General features: G+C 31.1%; 1 protein-coding gene and 1 pseudogene across 4 annotated transcripts in view; one reads left to right on the plus strand and one right to left on the minus strand.

Moving 5' to 3' along the window:
* Positions 1-25211, minus strand: part of LRFN5 (leucine rich repeat and fibronectin type III domain containing 5) — a 243866-nt gene that overhangs the window by 92382 nt on the left and 126273 nt on the right. The gene's annotated exons all lie outside the window — the stretch shown is intronic.
* LOC111731125 lies at positions 16487-16605 on the plus strand (annotated as a pseudogene).

The raw sequence follows: 25211 nt of genomic DNA on the forward strand, positions 1-25211 counted from the left end.
AATCTCATTATCCCTCCAGCTGACATGCTGGTCTGTTCCTTCTAGCTTTTGCATTAGTGCTCAGGATCTTCTTGAAACAAAATTTAGTCTTTATTTACTCTAATTCCACTACCTAGTATATCCTACAGGCTCAGTAAATGTTTGTTGAATTGACTTTGGTCAGATGTTTTCCATATTGTTAGAATGACCAAGATAATTCTAGACTTATTTTCTTATACTTAAAAAAAAAAAAAAATCTATGCTAAAATATGGGTACAGTAGTTCTGATAACATATCATTAATAGTTATTTTGCCCAACATCTGACTACATGTTTTGAAAGTGACTTCTATTATTTAATATGTCCCCTAATTTATGTATACATAAAGCCATAGTACTATTTTGAGCCAATTTTAAAACTGATTAGCAAATCTAATCAGTTCATATTTATTCAACAGGTAGAAGATAAGTCTACAGACATCTTTTCATTTCCGGATTCTGCCTAAGATCACAGCAAATTATCCTGGACGCTTGCATCATTTGTTCCTCCGTGGTATGTCCTATTTCTTTATATCTCATATTTATTCTTTCACCTGTTAGGTGGTATGAATTCACTCAACAGCCATACAATTTAGACTCTGAATCTTTTCAGGGCAGTGCTGGGTGAACAAGTAGGGAGAGGAAAGCAGTTGCTCCTTTAGAGCAGTAAATGGACTATCAGGCTTGGACCACTTGATTTAATAGTTTAAGGATGGGGCTTCAGAAAAGCTCTAGATTCTCAGGTTTCTGCAATTGTGACTGTGAAGTTTCAGTCTCCATGAAAAGGGAATTATCCAGGCTAACAGTCCATTGAGGGAAGCTTAATTGATGAGATCAGAGGGCTGCTCCAGGTTTGCGTTCAGCAGAGGGTATCAACTTATTTTAGCTTATTTTACTAGACCCTGATGGTAGAAGTTTAGTGTTTAACCCAGGCTTCTAGACATTATGTTTCCTAGAAATCAGACCTGTACATATCAGCTCTGTATACATCAATATTCTTGATTCTCCCTAAAATTCAGTTTCTCTTAAATAAATTCCCAATTTCAATCCATAGCCCAGTATCAGTCACACTGTCATCCAATCCCATTATCCACCAAGTATCTGGGTTCACTTTACAATGTAAAGAATGTAGCTTTGTGTCTAGTTTTTACTTAAAGTTATCTAGAATTCTGGTAATTATCTCATATAATCATTGCAAAGCTTTCAGTTGCTCAAGGTTCATCTAAGTGTTACCAGTTGTAGGAATGCCTATCTGCTTACTCTAGTAGTAATAGTACAATCAAATAAAAATTGACTACCTTGTACCTTCTTCCACTTTATATATTTGTCATCCTCCCCTAACAAAGCAGTAAACTGCTTGAATAGACAGATAGCTCATGTATCTGTATGTCTGGAATGCTGAGCACAATGAACACAGTCAAATTCAGAGGTGTTCGATTTTCCTAGAATCATCCAGGCATATACCTATCTAATCATGCAATGCTGTTGTGTGAGGTTATCTTACAACTCAACTTCGGTATCTCTGGGACTCCTGAAAGTTTGGTATCCACCTCTGGGCAAAGTAAGGCCCAGATGAGCTAGTGAATTCTTTGTAACATGCTGTTTAAGGTTTAATACTCTCATCTTCGCATCCAGTATTAGTTTGTCTATATTGTTTAGAGATCTATAGGTGGATGGTTTAAACCTGGTTAAACTTGCTACATGGTCTGCCCTGGTTGCAAGGTGATGGTGTATCAAGAAACCATTAAAACTTTCATATAAGCTCCCTGAAATTGAGATTCCTCATATATATCTTGGTGATTCATAATCTGAAGAAAAAGTCATAACATGTTACAAAAAAAAGCACCTGGAGGCGCTGTACCAAGAAGCCACTCAGGCCCTATTACGTGCCTGCACACTTGTCCTGTGTCTACTGTATTTTATACCTGAATAAAGCCATACGTGGGTATGTCCTTAGGAGTCTTGTGAGAACTTTTAATGATCTAAATCTGTGTAACTGATGAAGTTTTCCTTCTATATTTTACTTTATATTTATAATATATAAAGATAAAATTTTAATCTAATATTCCTGATATGTTTTTTACTTCCATAATTATCAATCTAGCTAACAGTCCTTCCTACATAAAAGGCTCAGATGTTTGCTGACATCCAAAGTCTTGCTTCAGGGACAAAGCAGGCACAGAATTGTGCTGTAATCCAATTTTTATTTATTGAAAATACAGATGCTATTTATTGCTTTTCTTCTGTAGCTAATCTTAGTAACATTATCCTCCATCTGTTTCTTGATTCACATTGATCTCCTACCCTGCCTCCATCTGCAGTAAAACCATTACCACCACTAACAGCCTGAAGATATTTTTAATACGAGTAATAGCTAATATGATGATGATGTCTAGAATTAATGAACTGATATTTCAAAAAAAGGAAATGCACATCTTTATTATGAATGTTTATTAGTTTTAGAGATAATGTCAATTTCTGTTCAGAATATTCTGAGGCAGTTAAAAAATAGAAAAGTAATTAAGAGAATAAGGCATTCATTCATTTAACAAATATGTTTTGAGAACTTGCTATGTTTCAGGCGCTATTCTAAGCATATAACTATGAAAATGATATCGTAAAACAACAGCATAATTAAAAGTGTATGCAGACAAATCTTCTAATCAATGAGTTAAATTAGCTTAGAAATGCAATTACTTTATATACGTGGTTTTAAAAAATAATAAACATAAAACTTAAAAAACTGTATCTCCATTGGCTATCAAAAAATCAAATAGAATATACTAAAAATATGATCTGTTCTGGTGGTAATTCACATATGAATAATACATTAGTTAAATAAATTGATCTTTTACATAGGAAGAATGACTTGCTATTTGGAAACCATTAATTTCTTTCCAATGCAGTATCCCCCCTTACTCACAGGGAATATGTTCTAAGACTCCCTGTGGATGCTTGAAACCAAAGATAGTACTGAACTCTATATATACTATGTTTTTTCCTAAACATACATGCCTATAATAAAGTCTAGCTTACAAATGAGGCACAGTAAAAGATTAAAAATAATAATAAAATACAATTATAAGAGTATACTTTATAAATTACGTGAATGTGGTCTCTCTCTCTCTCTCTGATACCCAACCTGATAACTGAGATGGCTACTAAGTGACTAACAGGCTGTTGGACATGGTGTATACAGCATGGATATGCTGGACAAAGGATGATTCACATCCCTGGCGGAGGGAGCAGACTCATGAAATTTCATCATGCTACTCAGAACTGTGTGTGATTTAAAATTTATGAACCGTTTATTTCAGAAATTGTCCACTTAATATTTTTGGACTAAGGTTGACCATGGGTAACTTAAACGGTGAAAAGTGAAACAGTGAAAGCAAAATCGATAATGAGGCGGGGGGCACTGTGCTGTTTTTTGTTTATTTCTTTGTTTGGTTCTGTTATTTGGGGAAGGTAACTTAAAAGCTCACTTTGTCTTGATACCAATACTAAGGCACGCTTGTATTAAGTAAGACACGAAATACATATAAAATATATATTTTCTATACCCAGAAGAACATTAAGAGAAAGGATTAGGCCTACTCCCAAAATTAAATGATGCTGAAATCTGTCTGGAGTAATATCCAATTCTTCCTTTTGTTTTCTGCTCCCAACTCAGTGCCAATAAGACTCAAACCTTCTCAGACACTGTTTTTCCACTTCATACACTCAATGGAACAAGTTAAACATTGAGAAAATGAACTATTATGAAGCTGAAGGTTACAAGCAAGGAAGAAAACAAAAGAAAATGCATAGCTGTCTCAGATTATCATCTTCATTGTGGCTTTAGCCTAAATTTTTCTTAACTGGAAGCAAAGATTCTCATTTTGCAATTATAAGCACTTGAAAACTCAAGGCTAAAAAATTGTGTCCTAGCCTAGTAAACCATATTATAGTTAATGCTGACTGTTAGTAATTTAACACAGCTGAGGGATGACTCAAAAAGGGTGGGATAATGCATAAAATCAGTTCCAACTTAACCTCAATTAATATTCTCAACTTAATCTCATTTCATCTCTTCTCATTTTCCACCACAAGATTCCCACATTTCCCATATTCTGGGGACTTAGAGTTCCTCTCACTCTGCTTCTGCATTCTCAGTCAGGTGCCTCCCAGTTCCTTGTTTTCCCATTGTTTCATGCAGACATTACCACTTGGGGATGTCAAGAGCCTCGCAAGTAAAACAATATCCCTCCCTCCCACTCTGTGGAAAATGCTGATTTTCTCCTGTAGGTTTCAGAGCATTCTCTCATTCTCAACAGAGCAATTTATGTAGTCACTACCAATCATTCAAAGTTGACAAGGTGAGATAAAACCTATTTACCATCTCCAAGACACCCTGTATGATGCTTCAAGGGCCCCAATATCCAAGATAATGAGCACATGCTGTGAGCTTTAAGCTCAGGAACTCATGTAGAGAGAAAAAAACGAGTATGGTAGAGAACTAGGAAAATGAAAGAACACTGTCAGAGTACAGAAAATCTTAACTCTGGAGTGACTGTCAATAGTAAGAGAAAAGAAGATTTTGAGGGTAAGAACAAGCACTTTTATCTTTTAAGATGCATTGTCTTGTTTCCCTGTAGATGGGTGTGATGACTAAAAGTTCAATATTATTAATGAATATTAATTTCAGGATGAAAGACTAAGAAAAACACAAAAATGTCTTTGCAGGATTTTAATTGTCATTAATTGTTTTCCCATTACTAATCAGGTAACTGTATTAAGAGCTTTACAAACATACATGTACTTAATCTTCACAACAATTTTTTAAGAAAAAACTGCTGTTTCATTTGTCATATACAGATATTTAGTAGCTGAATACTTTTTGAAAATTTACAGTGTTTTTAGCTAAGTGCCAGTGACCAACTTTATATTGTATTGAATTCCAAAATCAGTTTTTTTCCAATCCATAGCCAAACTTCCGGCCTGTATATTATTTAATATTCATATTTAACTGATATTGTTAAATAAAATGAGATAATGCCATTATATGTCAAAACCAACTTTGCTGTAGTTTATTGAAAAGTTTAAAGACCACACACACATATAATCTCTAGTTCTTATATTTGACTCACAAATCAAGCAGTAGTCGAAACTCACCTCTCTTTCTCGATGGTCTTATTATTTATAACTAACATTTGTAAACTGACTCTTCTTTCATATCACTATGGCAGTACCACTCATTTTTCTACAATTTTCTCTGAATTGACATTGTAGTTCCTTCCTCAGGGGACTCCTTTAAAATTAGGAGGGACATAGCATCTAAATTTCTATTCCATTTTTATTGTATATGTTTCCCTCTACTTTATCATGTATTCTGACTTTAGTTCAGATCTCATATTTATCTAGAGTAAAATTATACTCATACTAAATGAAGGTAGTGATGTTCTTTGTTTTTCCTATATCTCAACTGTCTCATGATATATTGGGCATACAGAAGTTGCTTATACATTTTTATCTTATTAAATATATTCATCCAATTATTAGTAAATATTTATATTGAAAAGTCATAATTAGATGTACTATTTCTTTAAAAAGAAAGTACAAAACTAGATAACTTATATATGATTACAAACTCCTCACTTCGACCAGTCTTAGTTTATTTACACTTAAGTGGGTGCAGCGTTATGGGGCTAAAATGCTAAATTAAAATTACTTTTTATTTAAGGACACTTGCTGAAATTCTTTTTGATGAACATAACTGTAATCAGTATTTTGGGAAACAACAATGTTAATGACATATAAATCCTGCCCTTTAGGACCTTTCAATTTAGTGGCAGCTGAGTAGAGAGAGATGAAGGATGTAGGCAATTATAGGATGTGATGATTTCAAATTTTAAATGAGCCACATGGCACACCATTAGGGTGTCAAACTAAAGAAGATTTTTGGAATGTCCTTTAGAAATTGTAACCAGTTACAATAATATGTGCTATCACAAAATTGCTATTAGTATTAAATAAAATACTTTTCCAGTATCTAACAAATAATTAAAAAGGAATCAATATTTTCTTTCTTTTCCTTTCCATTGACTCTAATTCATAGCCTGAGATTCTCATACCCATCAATTATACTTTTTATAAAAAAATTTATGTTTAGGCCACAAATACCATCAATCATTTAAAATTGTAAAACAATGATGGCAGAAACTACAGCGGGAGCCGCACTTTCCCAATTTCCATTTCCAGTAGACAGATTAACACTAACTTCTTCACCCACCCTACTATAAAACAGAATAAATTAATTTAGAAATAAATGTATCCACATTCATGAGAAAAACAAGTCCGAAGCCATCAGCAAAAACAGATATTTTAACAAACAGCAGAAAAAAAATGGATGAAGGACATATAATGTCTAAAAGCTAGAGTAGCAGAAGTTGCAGAAGAGAGAGGGAGTATAATCACTGAAGGTGGAAGCAAGTAATCCTTCAGAGCTCCACAAAAAGACATTGTACCTGGAAATACTAAATACGATGAAAAAGAGGAGTGAAATACAGAGGAATTAATTGTAAATTTTTATCTTGTTCAGTAATGTGTTCCCCTATCCTCACACACACACACACACACACACACACACACACACACACACAGAGTACTATGCACATATTGCCTAGCAGCTCAGCAGCTCACCCTGTAATTCTCCAGTCAAAGAGGATTAAAAAAAAAAAAAAAAGGACTCCTTTTGAAGGGTCAGAATAGTTCTTTGGTTATTTGTACTTTACAGAAAAGATCTTCTTAATCTGAGATTTAGTGGTCCCTTGACTCAGTGCAGCAGTCAGCAATCTATCTGCTTACCCTCAAGCTAAGTTCAGTAATCAATAAGCTTGGATCATGTACAGTGCTCCCAATTGGATTTATACTTCATTTTAAAATTTGAACATACAACAAAGTTTCCCAGGTCATCCAAGGAAAATCAGAGACCAAGCTAAAATAAACACCATAAAAAATAAACAAAAGGTAACTTCAATGAAAAAAAGGCCATGCATCACAAGAAAACCATAATTAGTAGCCTCAGAGAGATTAAAAGAGATATTATATGGACAAAAATTAATATGCTATGATAAATCAATAGAAAAGAGCATATATAATATGTTCAAATAAAAGATAGATCACACAATAGAATTATGTGACAAAATCAATAAACTGACCCAAATTTTAGAACAAAACAAAGAAAAAGACAATATGATAAAAGTTGTAAGAGTCATAAAAAATCAATATAAAAATTTAACCTCTAACAAGACAAAGTTTTGGAAAGGGAAAAAATAGTGAATTAAATTATTAAAATTTAAAATGAGTATTCCTATTGCTTAAGGTAACAACACTTCTCATTAGAAGGGCCCGATGAATGCCCACCATAATGCATGTAAAAGATATATTCCTAGATCTGATAATTAGAAAATTAGTCTTTCTCTCCCACTCTATGATAAACAGTGTGAGAGCAAGAATTTTGTCTGTTTTGCTCATTGCCCTCTCTTAGGTAGATAAAATAGAACACAGTCAGCACTCACTAAGTGTTTATTGGAAAAATGAATAAACAGTTCTTAAAGTTTCTGGAGAGGTAAAAAAGAAGACATGCCAAATAGGTATTAGACTTTAATCAGCAATACTAGTGTTAGCAAGACGTAAAACGAAATCTTGAAGCCAATCTACACATTAAGGAAGAATATTTTCATATATGGAACAACTCACCAAGATTTCCTCCCTAAAAGCTGTCTCAGGAAATATTTGAAAATTGATGCAATAAAGTGAGTAAGCCAAGAAAGAATAAAACCTATGGTCCAAGAAACAAATTGATGCACTGTTCCAATGAGATGAATAGTTAAAGAGGTTCCAGAATAACAGCTTGCAACAGGCCTCAAGAGCTATAAATTCAGGATAAAGCAGGGCATAGATAGTTCCAAGAGAAAATCATCTGTGGAAAAATTTTGATAATCAGAAATAACTTAAAGATGTAAAAACCTAATGAATGAAACAAAATAGATACAATTAAAGAGATCAGAAAAGGCAAGAAGTTTAAAAAAAAACAGAAAATACAAACAATTTTAAAATTGACAAACAATATGAGTATAGTATACCAAATAAAGTTAAAAAAATTATAACATTTTTAAAAAATAAAATGAAGACATAGTCTGAGTGGGACAAATGAATATCACTGGTATGTTAATTCTCAAAGATAAATGATGATAGATGATAGATAGATAGATAGATAGATAGATAGATAGATAGATAGATAGCATGATTTATATATTGTCATTTTAATCGGTAAGACCCAAAACTTTCCTTTGGAGGGAAATTCAATGGATTCTAAATAGAGAAGAATAAATAGTCCCATTTAGATAAGAAACATTTAAAAAAAAGTAATGACAGGACTTTTCCAATGAGATATTAAGAAACATTATCAAACTATACATATTTAAAATCGGACAATGCTATCATAAGATCCAACAAGTTAATAAATAAAAATATATTCTAATAATTAAAATCTAACTATATTTTTTAAAATTATCACAAAATGGATAGGTAATATTCATTAACAAATGGCAATGAGACATTTTAATATGAGAAAATAATCCAGCTAGGATATTATATTTCATGGCATTCAATAAAAGTAATTCCCAAATGAGCAAACAGATAAATAATATTAAAATTCATAAAAATCTGTAAGAAAATATAGTTGACTAACCGATCTCATGGTAAACAAGAAATTTATATGCATTAGGCATTAAAAATCAATGAAATATGTGATACATTTGATTTAATACACATTTAAAATTCGGTAAATTAAAAACCACCAGAAAGAATATTGGTAACTTAGTAAGACAATATTTGCAACAAATACTCAAGATAAGGTACTCTTCCTAATCCATTAAAGAAAATTCAATTTTTAAAATAAGTAAAGGATATAAACAGAAAAGATAAAAAGTAGAAGAAATATTAAAATTATTTCAAAATCTATGATTGAGGGTATAGAAAAATACTAAGAAAATATTATCTCCTATATCTAATTGAAAGATATTTGGAAGTGTCTGTCTATTTAGGTACACACTTAAAGCAAGAAATGGGATAGTCAAATGAGCACAAGTTTGAATGTTTATAAGGCTGTTAACTAGGGCAATATAACCAGAGAGGGTCATGTGAAATACTATCATATATAGTATAGTAGAATCAATATACTTTAACATAGTAATATCTAAAAAGTGATCCTTAAATATTCTTTAATGAAATAATTAGATACAAATAAAAATTTCTGTGACATGTTAAAGTATTCATAACATAAAACTATAACAAAGGTTAAATTTCATAAAGTATGAACAGATAACAAAACATTACCCAACCTTTTTAAAAAACATATTTTTGAAGAATAGTAAATAACACAGAGATAAAGTGCAGGATAGACGAACTAAAATTGAAAATATGAAACTATATAAAATATCATTTCAATTTATTTACTTATTTATCTACCAAACATGTTCACATTCACTAAACTTATTAAAATACAGAATACTGGACAATCATTGCAGTAACATTTTAATACTAGTAATATCTGAATAATGTTGATAAATAATTTATATTTTCATCATAATTTCATGCATTTTGTACAATAATCACACAACTATTACAATCAGACAAAATTACATTTTTTGGAAAATTGCGACATCAGTCTTCTAGTGACATCATATGATAGGCAAGGATTACGAACACCTCAGCATTATTAAACAAAGCATATACACAGGAAAGTGAAATTGTCAGAAGTAGAAGCATAGATGAACTACAGAGTGATGAGTAAACTGGAGATCCTGGAATGCAGAGTTCGAAATTCTTCGAAAGCTCTAGAGAGCTATTATGTTCTTTCGGTAGGGTCATGACTTGAATAAATTGTCATGTTAGAAATAAAACTCTGGCAACATATTACAGGAGTAGACTGCAAGTCAGAATATCATTCAGGAGAAGGTCACATTTATAAATATAAGAATTGATATGGCAGAGCCAAGGCAGTGGAAGTGAGAATAGTAAAGATAAGTAAAATCAATAAAGTTGGTGACAGATTATAGAAGTGGATGACAAGAGGAATCTATAATAATTCTCCTGTTTCTAGCTATGGTAAAGGAATGGAAAGGCAGTAGATTTTCTAAGATGAATTTAATTTCAGATCTACTGAACTAGAGTAATATTTGGGACATGCAAAAAACAAAATGAAACAAACAAACAAAACAAACAAACAAAATCCTGAATATCCAGGATAGAAATTTAACAAAAATCTCTGGCTAGAAAGTAATTAATGACCAATCTTCTTTTGTGCTTGATCCACATTTCTCATTGGCAAGGTCATCCTTGAGCAGTATGATCATCTAGTTCTAATCTTTTCCTCAGGAGTAGGATAAATGTATGTTATAGTCATGTCTGGTGAGTCCCAGTTGATGCCCATTGTTTAGCATACTGTTTGGATTAACAATTTGTCCACCTAAAAGTGTCCAGCTGGGACAATAAATTGTAATGTCACCCAGCCAGAAGCCAGTGATCCTGTGTCAGAGTACTTATTCCAATAAAATCTATAGGTCTCTTGAGTGAATATACAAGCATTAGAGACAACAACAAATACACTATGATGTGGGCAAATAAAAAGTCTTTTCTAGTAAAATTATATTCCAAAATTTATAATACATTGAAATTTTCTTGGAAGATAGTTATTTCAAGAATGGAATATACATTCATTGTTATGCATGAATTTTTACATATCCTACTGCATAGAGAGCATTTTGACTCATCTCAAAACTTTGTGCTTTATATATGATTTTGGAAAGCATTTACATTTATCATAGTGGCTGAAAAAGTAATATAAAATTGTTCTACAATATTGGATAAGCAAAGTTAAAGAAACTGTATTCTTTTTTTTATGATGTCTTAAATTCTAAGACTCAGCAGTAATCATATCTTAGTTGATAAGTGATATTCAGAAGGCTTATCTAGCATAAACTGTTGGAATATTCTCACTTTTAAATAAAGGATAGCCCACAGATAGCACCTCATTTCTTTCCAGCAATATGACTTGGAAATTGAGATGAAATAAGCTTATAAATGGATATACAGTATAGCTACTTTTATCTTACTGTAACAGTAAGGCACTTTTATCAGTAATAAACTCAAGACAGATATTCAATGATAATGTTAACAGGAAATATTTTTTAAAATGAGATGACTGTGGCAAAAATTACCAATTTAAGTATTAATTGGCCTTGAAACTTTTACTCCCCATATCAGAGATGAGTAAATAGTTGGCACAAAATTAAATGAAGTTAATGCTAATCTAATGTGACAATACACCATATGAAAAAATTTTAATCATTATTACCAATTATGACCCGTTGATCTCATTTTACATTGGACATGACTGTTCACTCCTTAGAAGCACGTAAATCTTATGCATATGAGATTGGTAGATAACTACATCTGAACTCTTCTGATGTTGACTGATCATCTGCATTTCTACAGAAAATGATTCATAATAGATCTGTTATCACCTTACTTCTAAAATATTATTGAGGTATTTTATAAGCAGGGGTTTCCTAATCATTTAAACTATAATTTCAATAAAGTTAGAATGGTTCCCAAAAGAGATTTTAAAAATTAGGTAATCAATTGATCACTTTAAGGCAAAAACATTATAAAGATAATGACTTGGCTCATAATTTTCTATTTGCCTCGAGGCCAACATGTTTTAAATCAATTTTTACCAAATAGCATAGCTTCAAAATATATGATGCAAAACTTTGCCAAGTTTTGTGGAGGAATAGGTAAATCCAAAGCATTATCTGGGAATTTTAACACATCTTTCTCTGTTAGTAATAGAATATAAAGAAAAATACAAAATATATAAATTTAATTACATAATGAACATGTGAATCCAATGACTAACACCCAACAATTTTAAAATGCATAGTAATATCATGCACTCACAGATCATTTAAAAATCTGACTATATAGGAGTCCATAAAGCAAGGTCTTAATACATTTCAATCTGGAATCATAAAGACGATGGTTCCTGACCAAAATAAATTAAGCTTTAAATCAGTCAAAAATATTATAAAATAAACACTCCTAAATAGCCAATTGATAAAAGAAAATATAATATAAATAAGAAAATATTTTAACTGAATGTTGATGAATAATATGTATTACAACTAAATGAGCTCTATAAATCTTTATATTAATATATTAAGAACCAAGTTTGGAATTTAATTAGCAAAAAAAAAAAAAATTCCTTCTCAAGTAGTTAGGAAAAAGTATATCAAAATAAGTCATGGGGAGTAGCAAGAAGGAAATATTCATATAAAGACAGAAATTAAGTGAATAAAAAATAAACATAACTAGGGAAAATAACAAAACCAAGTTATACCTTTAAAAGATGAAAAACATAAACAGTTTGCAGATCACTTGTAAAATTAAGAAAGAAAAAAGATAGAGATGCAAATAACCAAGACCATAAATTAAAAAGGGAACACTATCAGAAAAGATGCATATATTAAAATACTAATAAAAGTATATTACGTAAAAATAAAAGTAAACAACAATTTTTAAATTTTGCTTAAAGGTACAAGTTCCTAGAAAATATAGAGAATAACTTAAATGAAAATGATAAACCTGAATGGTCCTGTAATCACTAAAGAAGTGGAATCTGTAATGCCAAATCTTCCCACAATGAGAACTCCAGGTTGCTACATCTTCTCTGTTAAGTTTTTTCAAAGGAGAAATAATTTCAAACCTATATTAACACTTCTAAAAACTAGAAAAAGAGAATGTTCTCCAGAGCTTTTTCTGAAGCAGCATAGTCTTTGAGAACATGAGAAAGAATGATTATCAGAAAATCTCACTCATAAACACAGAAGCAAATAACCTGAAAAAATATTAGCAAACCAGATTCAATAAAACATAACGGATAATATATCAAGTCCAATAGGTGTTTATTCAAAGAATGTAAAGCCACTTAAATTTTATGAAATCGTAAGCTCATCTTACTCGATGCAGAAAAGAAATGATAGATGATATACACGCATTATTAAGGCTAAAAATTAACAGAATCTACACATACATTATCAAAAGAGGGAAGTTCAATGAATTTTCATCAATCTAGATGCAAAATCAAAATGTAAAATTCTACTGTGTATTCCTTTTTGACTTTGACTACTTTGACATGGACCAGCTCTCCTGAAAAACTGTGTGTCTGTTTAATGCGACCAAAATAGTGAAGGTCTGCAGCAATACTCAGAAGAAAAGGAAATTTCCCGTCCCTTCCCCTGAAAAAAACGTGAGTCAGACATTTGTGGCACTGTAAACCTAAACATAATTTTTGATCCTATAATGAAACAGAAGTAAGTGAAAGGCCAAGTCCCAGAGTACAGTTTTGAGAGTCCTTGGTTTAAAGAAAAAAGAAAAAAATGGAGTTTGAGGCTTTCCACGTACAAATGGCTTTAGTAAATATCTCAGAATTTTAACTGTGATCAAGAATGACTGTATCTGCAAACAAATTTAAATTACAAAGAGATCAGTTCTCAGAAGGACTAAAAGTCAAACCTTAATTGCATTCAAGTGAATAGCCCTCATCTTACTTGCCTTTTCTTAGGGAAAGTATGTCTTACACATGATCTCATTTACAGAGATATTATCTGCACACTCAAATAATTTTCACAATTTTTTATACCCAATATTTGGATATAATTTTTTTTTTAATTTAGCAGCCAATTAAAAAGGCAAGATTTGACTCCATATGAAAAGTAAAAGATACAATTGCAACAGATGCAAAGGGCATCAAAATATTTGATTTAGCATTTACAACACAGGTCGTAAGACAAATTTAATTAATATGAGCTAGAAATTAAATTTAAAAATTAAGGATTTTAGAAAATTAGAATTTATTAAAAGATTCAAACATAAATTCCAAAACTGAAATACAAAACTCAATAGATGGATTTAGCAAGAGAATAGACATTTTTAAAGAAACCTAGGAATCTGGAAAAGTAGATTAGAAAAAATATCTATATTAAACATTAGGAGAAACAAGGATGGAGAATCCAGAAAATAAAATTAAGAGGTATATGGGACATGGTGATACACCTAATATATACACCTAATATATAAACGGAATCTCAGAAGTGACTTCCAGACAACAGGAAGAAGCAATATTCAAAGATATAATAAACAATCTTCCTTAAATCTGGCAGAAGGTATCAAGAGATACCTTATCTTACATGATAAATAAAAAAGTATAACTCACTGTCTTAGTTTGCTCAGGCTGCTGTAGCAAAGTACCAAGGACTGGGTGGCTTAAACAACAGAAAAATGTTTCCAGTTTCATTATAGAAATAATTAATATACATTACTGTATAAGTTTAAGGCATACAGCAAGATGGTTTGATTTACATATGTTGTGGAATTATTATCACAATAAATTCAGCTAATATCCATAATCTCATACAGATACAATAAAAAGAAAAGAAAAATTTCTCCTTGAGATGAGAATTCTTATTATTTACTCTAACAACTTACCTAAAACCATACAGCAGTGTTAACTAAAGTCATCATGTCGTATATTTCATCCCAGGTGCTTATTTATCTCATAACTGGAAGTTTGTACCTTTTGACCACCTTCCTCCCACCTACCCCCCAACTCTCTGCCTCTGGTAACCACAAGTCAGATCTCTTTTTTTTATGATTCAGAAATTTTTTTCTCACAGTTTTGGAGGCTGGAAGTCTGAGATGCCTGCATGGCCATATTCTGTGGGTAGTTGTCTTACTGGTTCTCAGAGTAAGCAGCCTTTCTGGTACCTCTTCATGTAAGACCTCTAATAACTCTTGAGGGCTTCCCGCTCATGACTTCCTCTAACCCTAATTACCTCCCTAAGGCCTCAGCTCCAAATACCATTACACTGGAGGTTAGGGCTTCAAAATACAAATTTTGGGAACACGTATTCAGTCCATAACACACACTTGCATCATAAAACTCTAATATAAAACAAATGAGAACATCAAAACAGTAGTAAGATGAAAACATATCATATTCCTTCAAAGAAAGACAAAAGAAAAAATGGAAACTAGAAAATAATAAAATTAAATGAAATATCTATAAATTTATACTATGCCCAGTAAATTTTACTTTAAAAATTAAAGAAAAATAGAGATTTATGCTTCCAGCTATAATAAAGTGAACAGGACTAATATACTCTCACATCTTTAAATAACTGAAAAATTGTACAAACATAAGATACAATATTTTTCATATATTGGACAACAGGTAGCACAAAAAATATATTCCTAAAAGAAAAAATGCAAAGAGGTTATCTCTAAAATTGCGTCATTTTTCTGCCTGAAGGCAGTTTCCGGGTTGTTACACAGGGAGGGGTAACACAAACAGAAACCAGAGTCTTCCCAATTGTGTGGAAAATGATCAGAGTTCAGGGAAGTCAAGAGTCTAGAGTATGTATGTAGATATCAGAAAAGAGGGAGATGCATAAGGAGAGTTCCAGACATCTGCATAAGAATCCCCCTGAATCTAGCAACCAACAATATAAAATTGATTGTGTCCAGCATCTAGTTAAAAATTACCAGGAATACAAAGAAGCAAGAAAACATGGCCCCCAAATAGGAAATTTCAATGAGTAGAAAAAGATGCAGAAAAGAACAAGGTGATGAAAATAGCAAACAAATATATTAAAACATCTATAATAAAGATGCTCAGTAAACTCAAAAAGTTAGAAAAAACATGACCATGATGAGGGGAAAAAATGGAAGATACACAAAACAGATTACAGGAAAATCCTAAATATAAAAAATGAAATAGCGAAAATAAGAAAACATAAGATGATATTTATAGCAGATTAGACACTGCAGAAGAAAGGTTAAATGACTAAAGATGTAGCAATAAAAATTATACAAAATGAAGCACAGAGAGAAAAATACTAACCACAAAAACAATGAGATGAACAAAAACAAAACAAAACAAAATATGTACAGAGCATCAGTGACCTGTGAAACTATCAAGCAGTCTAACATATGTGTAGTCGAAATCCTAGAAAAGTTGCCAAGCAAGTAAGAATCTCAAGCAGCTATGGCTGACATATTTCCAAAGATGATTTTAAAAAATCATAAACTGACAGATGGAAAATACACAACAAACCCTAATCAAATAAATCTAAAAACTACACCAAGGCACAATTGAATCAATTTTCTACAAAACACTGATAAAGAGAAAAACTCCAACACAGCTATAAAACATGCACATTACATACAGAACAGAGGCAAGAATAAGAGTATATTTTTTCAGAAACTATGTAAAGATGATGACAGCGGAGAGATAGTTTTAATGTACTAAAAGAAAAAAATATATAATTAAGGTATATAAAAATAAGTTTAAAATTAGTAATTAAAGTCTACAGCCATGCCACCCTGAACAAGTCTGATCCCATCTGATCTCGGAAGCTAAGCAGGGTCGGGCCTGGTTAGTATTTGGATAGAAAACTACCTAGGAAGAACAGGTGCTGTAGGCATAAAAAATAAAAGACAAGGGATTGTAAGCTGACAAGTTCCTTGCAAATTGTGAGCTCAACCAAGGGTTCCCTCGTTTAAAATATAAAAAATAATTCGTAATTAAATACTTCTGGAACAAACAAAAGCTGAGAAATTCATTGTGTGTGAACTTACCCTGTTAGAAATACGGAATAATTTCTTTAGATAAAAGGAAAATGATACTAGATAGAACAAAGGTATATAAATGGAAAATACGTGTAATATAAAAGTATTTTTCTCAGTATTTATTTCTTTAAAATGGAATTGAAAATATAAAGTAAAAATAATAGCCATGTGCTATAGAGTTTATAACACATCTAGGAGCAAAATATGAGAAGAGAGACCCAAAAGATGGGAGTAAAAATACAAATATAAACTATTGTTAGGTTCTTACACTATACGTGTCATGGTATAATATCATTTAAAGGTAAACTTTGATAAGTTAAAGATATATATTGTAAACCCTAGAGAAAACTCTGAAAAACAAAAAGGTACAACTATCTAATACAATGAGAAAAATGAAATGTAATCATAAAAATATTCAATTATTCTAAAAGGCAAGAAAAGAGGAGAAAATGAACCAAGGACATAAGAGAAAAATAGAAAAGAAATACCAAATGGAAAATTAAAACCTAATCGTGAATAAATACACTGATTACATATAATCAAAAATGACGAATGTTTTGTTTGTTAAGCTCTTTTTTGTTATAAAGACTGGAGTGACAACTTCCAAGTTCTTTACATGTTAGATCTGAAAACTTTTCAGTCTTTTGATTTTCCACCAGCTCTACTGAGATGTAATTGACATATAACATTGTATAAATTTAAGGTGTACAGTGTGATGATTTGATAATATATATTGCAAAATGTTTTCCAAAAAAGATTAGTTAACATATCTTTCACCTCACATAATGATCATTTTGTTGTTGTTGTTATGTTAAGAACATTTACATTCTACTGCCATAGAAGTTTTTGAGTATACAATACAGAATTAACTATAGTCACTATGCTGTACATTAGCTCCCTGGAACTTTTCATCTTATAACAAAGTTTGTACCATTTGACCAATATATTCCCATCTTCCCCACCCCTCAGCCTCTGATGACCAGCATTCTACTCTGTTTCTATGAGTCTGATATTTTCAGATTTCATATGTTAGCGAGAGCATATAGTGTTTATCTTTCACTGTCATTTAAATGTAGCCATTCTAGTTAGTGGTTCAGAAGATTAAGTTCACACTTTGACTAATGACTAATGAACTTTAGAAATTTTCTGTACCTTTATTATTTGTTTAGACATTATTTTTAATGCACTGCCTCTTTAAGACTTTGCCTGTGGTTGGTTGGTTGTTTTTTTTTTCTTTTTTTTGGTTGTTTTTGTTTGTTTTTTAATCAAGTAGTCTTTAATTTTCTCACTGATGTAAAGATTTTATGTATTCTGGATATAAGTCTTTTTTCTATTATGTGTGACAAATATATCTCATTTTGAGTTTTTGCCCTTTTTAATTTCATAATGGTGGATTTTGATGAAAAGAGTCCTTAATTTTAATGCAGTATATCAGTCTTTTCATAATTTTTATTTAATGATTTTTGTGTTGTGTAGAAGAAAACTTTTATAGTTCCAAAATCACGACTATACTGTTTTATGTTATTTTATCTTATTTTGCCTTTGATATTTACATACATATTGTATTTGGTGTTGTTTTCTTTATACACTGTAAGGTAGGATTTAAGATTCATTTTTCTTATATTAGATATTTGACATATCAATGAAAAGGGTTTTCTTTAACCCACTTCTATGTTCTGCCATTTTTTTTTAAGTCATATATACATGGACACAAAATATGAAAAATATGGCTCAGTATAACAATGAAGTGAAGAGTGTTTTTGGACATTTTGTTCCTTCTATCACTCTATTTGGTGGTATCTGTACCTAATTCACAGTGTCATAATTAGTGTAGCTTTATAATAACTTTTGATATCTGACAGTGCCAATCCTCCGACATTGTTGTATTTCAAAATATTCCTGGATTTTCATGGCTATGTTTTATTATAAACACAGTAGTCATTTAATTTAAAGTCATGAACTTGACTTTCATATTAACCTTGTTCTTTGTTCCTTCAACTTAATTTTCCTATCATATTTTTATTTTCTTTCACTAAAGGCCTCCTTTTTGTATTTACTTTATTGTAGGTAGGCTGCTATTTTCTGTTTTTGTTTATCTAAAATAGTCTTTATTTTGTCTTTTTTTTCCATATATGAAGCTCTGTTAATATTTAAATGCACATTTAGTATCGTCATGTATTCTGGAAGAAATCAACATCTTGATTATTATAAAATATTTCTCTTAGTCTTTGTTATATTGTTTTTTTTTCTGAAATCTGTTTTGAACGATAGACAGTCTAGCTTTCTTTTGATTAGTATTTACATGATATATATATATATCTTTTTCACATTTTTGCTATTAATTTATTTGCATTTTTTAACTTAAAGCGGCTCTCTATTCAGGCAAATATTGTTGAGTCTTACTTTTATATTCAATTTGATAAATTCTGCCTTTTAACTGCAGTGTTCAAACCATTGTAGCAGTTCTATTAAGAGAGAAAAATATAAAAATGGACACAATCACCATTTGCATTCACCATTATAACATATCTTCTAACCTGTTCAATTAGATAATGGAAATATAAGAGAAATTTTAATAACACTATTTTATAGATATTATAAATAAAATTATATAATTGCAGGAACAGCTACAAACTATGAAAACTAGTAAAAGTTCAGCAAAATTGCTTGAAAGACAATGATAAAAAGCATCATTAGTATATCTATGCAAACAATTGAAAAACGTAACATTTGAAAAGACCACTGCAAAAACACGAAAGCATTGGGTAACATGAAGAAAAAGAAAAGAAATGCAAGCTATATAAGGAGAAATGCATAAAATGTAATTATAGGACCTGTAAAAGATCACTGATAGATATATTCAAGGCACTTAATGACCATCTCTCAAAAAGTTAAAAAGTTAAAAACAAAATATTTCTTCCTAAAACAAAATAAAAATTACATGTAACTCCAATAAAATATAAAGCATGATTTTCACCAAACTTGTCTATTCTCAAAATTGAAACAGAAGGATAAAGAATAAAGAGCCAACATTGGCCAAGGCAATTTTGAAAGAGAAATGAAAGAAGTGGGTTCATTCATTTTACAATCTTTCAAGACTTATGCATGGAATAAATTACAGCATAGTATTTGTGCAGAAATGATGAATAGAACAATGAAATAACATAGAAAATCAAGAAATATATCTATGCATATATGAAAGCTCTGTGTATGGCAGGCTTAGAGTTTCAGTTCAATCTGAAAATGATGGATTATTCAATAAACAATATCAGGAAATTGTTTATTAGTATGGCAATATAAAATTGAACTGAACTTTACTCCAAGTTCAATTTAATTTCTGCGTACACAAAAAATATTTCAAAAGACTTTTAAAATATTAAAAGAATGCATAGGAAAATATCTTTAATTCTTCAGTAGCAGAGAACAATAGCTTAAACACACACCAAAAAAAGCACACTCAAAAACATGCACACGTGTGCGTGCGCGCGTGCGCACGCGTGCACACACACACACACACACACACACACACACACCAAAATCCAAAGAAACAATTGATAATTTTGTTACATTAAAATAAAAACATTTTATCTGGGTAAGAAGTTTCTGGGACATTCTCTTTGCTGGACCTTGGGGTCCTTCATGAAGATTCCTCTTTGTAAAAATGATTTACATTTTTGTCACTGCACTCTCTTAAATTTAAAGACTGGAATCATTAAATATAAAAAGGGCTGATGAAACCTGCTGACAATAAAGTATACTAAATTAAGACATACATACTATGTGTGAAATGTTTAATGTGTCACTAGCATTATATTTAAAAAACTATCTCTGGGTTACTAATGTAAGTAAGCCCCAGAATGCCCATAGAAACACAATAAATATGACTCAGGAATACTGTCAACTGACACCATAAAAGGGAACACTGAATGACCATCTCTCAAATACACTCTAAGGCAACACGGTCTCATCCAGGCCACCATTATGGTTCCTGTAGACCCTCTGATGGATGTGCTCCTTCCCCAACCAGATGGAAAAGGGTCGCATTCCCTTGGGGATCTGCAAGCTGTAGGAACAATTCCACAACCCTCACTCTTTTTTACTTTAGTGTGCATAAACTGCTCTTGAATAGGAATAAAATATAAGCTATACATTCCCTTCGTATGCCCTTCTGAGTGTCAAGAGTCTAGTACTGGCACTGAAGTCTGCTTGTGTGTTACTCATATCTTGTGAGTCTGTGTCTCATTTAAAAAGGGAAAAATCTTACTCCTACTACAATCCCTGAACCTAGAATGTTGGTCCCTAATGAATACAATACAACATTATTAAACTGAAAACATCAGCCATAGATTAGAGGCAATATATGTGTGACCCAATAAATGCATAAAAGACTAGAAGGCAATATAATTTTTTAAAAATTACTATAACCTGGTAAGAACAATACAACCTATTATAAAGATTAACAAAAAATTTCACTAAAAGTGAAATTGGAAAGGTGAATAAACTTATGAAAAGATTCTCAATCTTACTAGTAAGCAAGTAAATTTAAATTAATACAAAATAAGAAACCATTTCATATCAAATATGGCAATTTCAAAATTATATATACAGTAATATTTCATAATAGATCAGACATTTATTTAAAACCTGAAACACAGAACAAAGACCAATAATGAAACTATGGAAATGTTTATAATTTATTTTTATTAAGATTACTTTTTCAGAGCTCTTTAAGCTTCAGGCACAGATGAAGAGAAGGTAAAAATATTTCTCACATACCTATGCCTCCAAGCATTTATAGACTCTCCTATTGTCAACATCCCTCAACAAAATGGAACATTTGCTACAATTGTGAACCTAAATTGCCATATCATCACACAAAGTCTTTCCTTAGTCTATATTATGGTTCACTCCTGGTCTTTTATATTTTATGTACTTGAACAAACATGTAATAGAATGACATGTACACATAATTATAGTGTCATACAGAGTATTTTTACTGTCCTAAAAATACTTTGTGCTCTGTCTATTCATCTCTCCACCACCACCGCCACCACCACCTCCACTCAAACTCCTGGCAATCACTAACCTTTACACTGTTTTCATAGTTTTGCCTTTTTCAGAATGTCATATAGTTGGAACCATACAGTATGTAGCCTTTTCACATTGGTTTCTTTCTCTTAGTAATAAGCATTTAAGATTCCTCCATGTCTTTTCATGGTTTAATAGCTCATTTTTTAGCACAGAATAGTCCATTATTTGGATGTATCACAGTTTACTTATCTACCCACTGACCAAAGAACATTTTGATTTCGTATAAGTTTTTGCAATTATAAGTAAATTGCTATACATATATGTGTGCAGATTTTGTGTGAATATAAATTTTTAACTCCTTTGGATTAATACCAAAGACCATAATTGCTGGCTTCAAAAGAGTATGTTTAGTTTTATGAGGAACAGGAGAACTTTCAAAGTGTCTGGACCATTTTTCATTTCCACCAGTAATGTACGATTGTTGCTGCACACCCTTATCAGCATTTGACACTGTCAGTGTTCCAGGTTTTGGCCATTTTAATAGGCGTGCAGTGGTACCTCATTGTTGTTTCAATTTGCATTTCCCTAATGACATATGAGGTGCAACATCATTTCATATGCCTATTTTTCATCTGTACATCTTCTTTGCTGAAGTGTCTATTAAGGTTTTTGGCCAATTTTTAAACATATTTTTGGGTTTTTATTGTTGAATTTTAAGAGCTCTTTGTGTATTTTGGGTAACAGTCATACATACATATATATATATATATATATATTTTACATGTATTTTCTCTCAGTCTATGTTTGTCTTCTCATTCTCTTGACATTGTTTTTTGCAAGACAGTTTTTAATTTTAATGAAGTTCATCTTACCAATTATTTATGTCATGGATCATGTCTTAGATGTACATAAAAATGCATCACCATATCCAAGGTCATCTAAGGTTTTTCCTGTTGTTTTCTAGTTTTATAGTTTTGCATTTTACATTTAGGTTTCTAATCTATTTTGAGTTAATTTTTGTAAAGGGTGAAAAGTCTGTGTCTAGATTCATTTTTGTTTGTGGATATCCAGCTGTTCTAACATCATTTGTTGAACAAACTATCTTTGACCTGTTGTCTTGCCATTTCTACTTTGTTAAAAATCAGCTGACTATATTTATGGGCTTCTATTTCTGGGATTTCTATTCTGTTCCACTAATCTATGTGTCTATTCTTTTCTAATACCACACTGTCTTAATTACTGTAGCTCTATAGTAAATTTTGAAGTCAGGGAGTGTCAGTTCACCAACTTTGTTCTTCTTCAATATTGTAATGGCTATTCTGAGCCTTTTGCCTCTCCACATAAGTGTTAGAACCACTTTGCCGATATCTACAAAATAACACGCTGGAAACTAGATTGAGATTACATTGAATCTATATATTAAATTGGCAAAAAAATGACATAACAATATCGAGTCCTCCTCTCCACAAACACTGAATATCTATTTATTTAGTTGTATATTTATACTGTTTAGATTTTCCTTGCATAAGATGCTTATATAAGCTTCAGAAGTTATAATTTTTGGATCATTTAAAATATTTGGGTTTGTGATACAAGATATTAATTTTGCATAATGTTAATCAAACTTATTTTGAGATTTATTCTTGTTTTCAATTTGTACTAATCTCCTATTTATTCAAAATGATTATAGAATGTTGGTTAATTTACATTCTGTTGAAGTGAAAATTCCTATATGCCCTAAACACAAATCATTAATTTACAAAGATTTACAGTATTTCAAAACATACCTAATCTCCATAACTATTCTTCATAAGGACTTCCAGAGCTTTGGAGTTGCCGTTCTTGTTATTTCTAATACATCTAATGTACGTATTTTTAAAGTAAATCCCTGATATTTGTTTGTTGTTTCTCGTATTGAGTATTTTGCATAAAAGTGCAGGGCAAAATGTATAAATAGATGAGCTTTTAGTTATTTGGAGTAGACTATATTAGAATTTCTCATACAGTAGTCCATCTTACAACTGAAGTTACTATTTTATTAATGATTGGACTTATTCCAAAAGTGACTCAAGAAATATTCTGAGAAACAAAAGCATAAAAAAAAAACCTGAGTCAAATGCCTGTCTAGGTCTAGAGGACAGACTTGTGACTTCTGAAGCCTAAAATATATGAGAACAAAATATTTACTTGTTCACAAAGGTATTATGTGGCAAAAATAAATTATAAGGATACTACCAAGACTGGATAAGGATAAGCTCTACTTAGAGACTTAATAATTTTTAAATTCTTACTTGACATTTTCTTTAGCATCTTTCTTATTTATCATTACTTTTCATAATGGGGAATTATAGATCCCTTTACATGCATACCCTTGTACAACTGCACAAGGAGTCATATATATGGATTTTGTTCCAAAATATTTAGAAATCAGAAATACCACCGTAATAATACTCAGAAAATATATTAAAGCATTGCTGAAAAATTTTAAAGAATCTCTCTATATCTTTAATGAGAGTTACTGGTATATTATGATGAATATAGAACAAATTTAGGAAGTGTTCAGATGTTAAATGTCTTCTGGACTCACTATTATGTGAGTCATTCTTGGATACTATTTTCCTGGCTGGTATTCACATATAACTACATCAATAAAATCCATGAACGCCACACGTCCACTATCATTGTTATATATTGACACATTCTTTATTTATACCGACCTAAAATTCTGAGATTCTACAGTTTATCTCAAGATGCATATAAGAAATATGAAAAAAATGCTTTATAAAATAACCTTGTTAAAAGGAAAACATTACATTAAAAATATACATAATTTTATTTGTAATTATCTTTTAATTCTTTCATGTAGAGAATTCCTATTACAAAAGTTTATCTTTCTGTTGCTTTATAAATAAATGTATGTTTCAACTGTAGATTATTTCTGTGTTGGAATCATTATAATAGTGGGTGTTGAAATATCTAAGAGGCCCTCCTTTGCCTGTAAGGTAACTCGATTGTCAAGACATAAATAAGTAAGCAGACATTAAAAGGTTATTTGTTTTCCAGATACTAAACAGTATGTTAAGGCTTCAGGATTTAGCGTAATAATCTGTATTTGCATACGAGTGATCGAAAAGAAAACCAGGTTCTTATTTTGGATTTAGAATTGCCCGACACTAAGAATAGCCATCAAAAAAAAAAAAAAAAAAATTGCTTCCACACTAGCAACAAAGCTTTCACCTCAGTTGACAAATCTTATGTGCCTGATTTTTTATTGTTATAAATACAGAGAAAAATGTGTTTTGATGTCAAGTCGGTTACACTTCAAATATTCCTAATAGTCCAAAGGTAAGACTAGTTAGACAAATGAAATCAAGCTACCATACTGCAAGATCACAGTCATCATCCAGCTTTAAATATGTAATCAGATTTG

Source organism: Pteropus vampyrus, unplaced genomic scaffold (assembly GCF_000151845.1).
Source record: "Pteropus vampyrus isolate Shadow unplaced genomic scaffold, Pvam_2.0 Scaffold10, whole genome shotgun sequence".
Classification (NCBI taxonomy): Eukaryota; Metazoa; Chordata; class Mammalia; order Chiroptera; family Pteropodidae; genus Pteropus; species Pteropus vampyrus.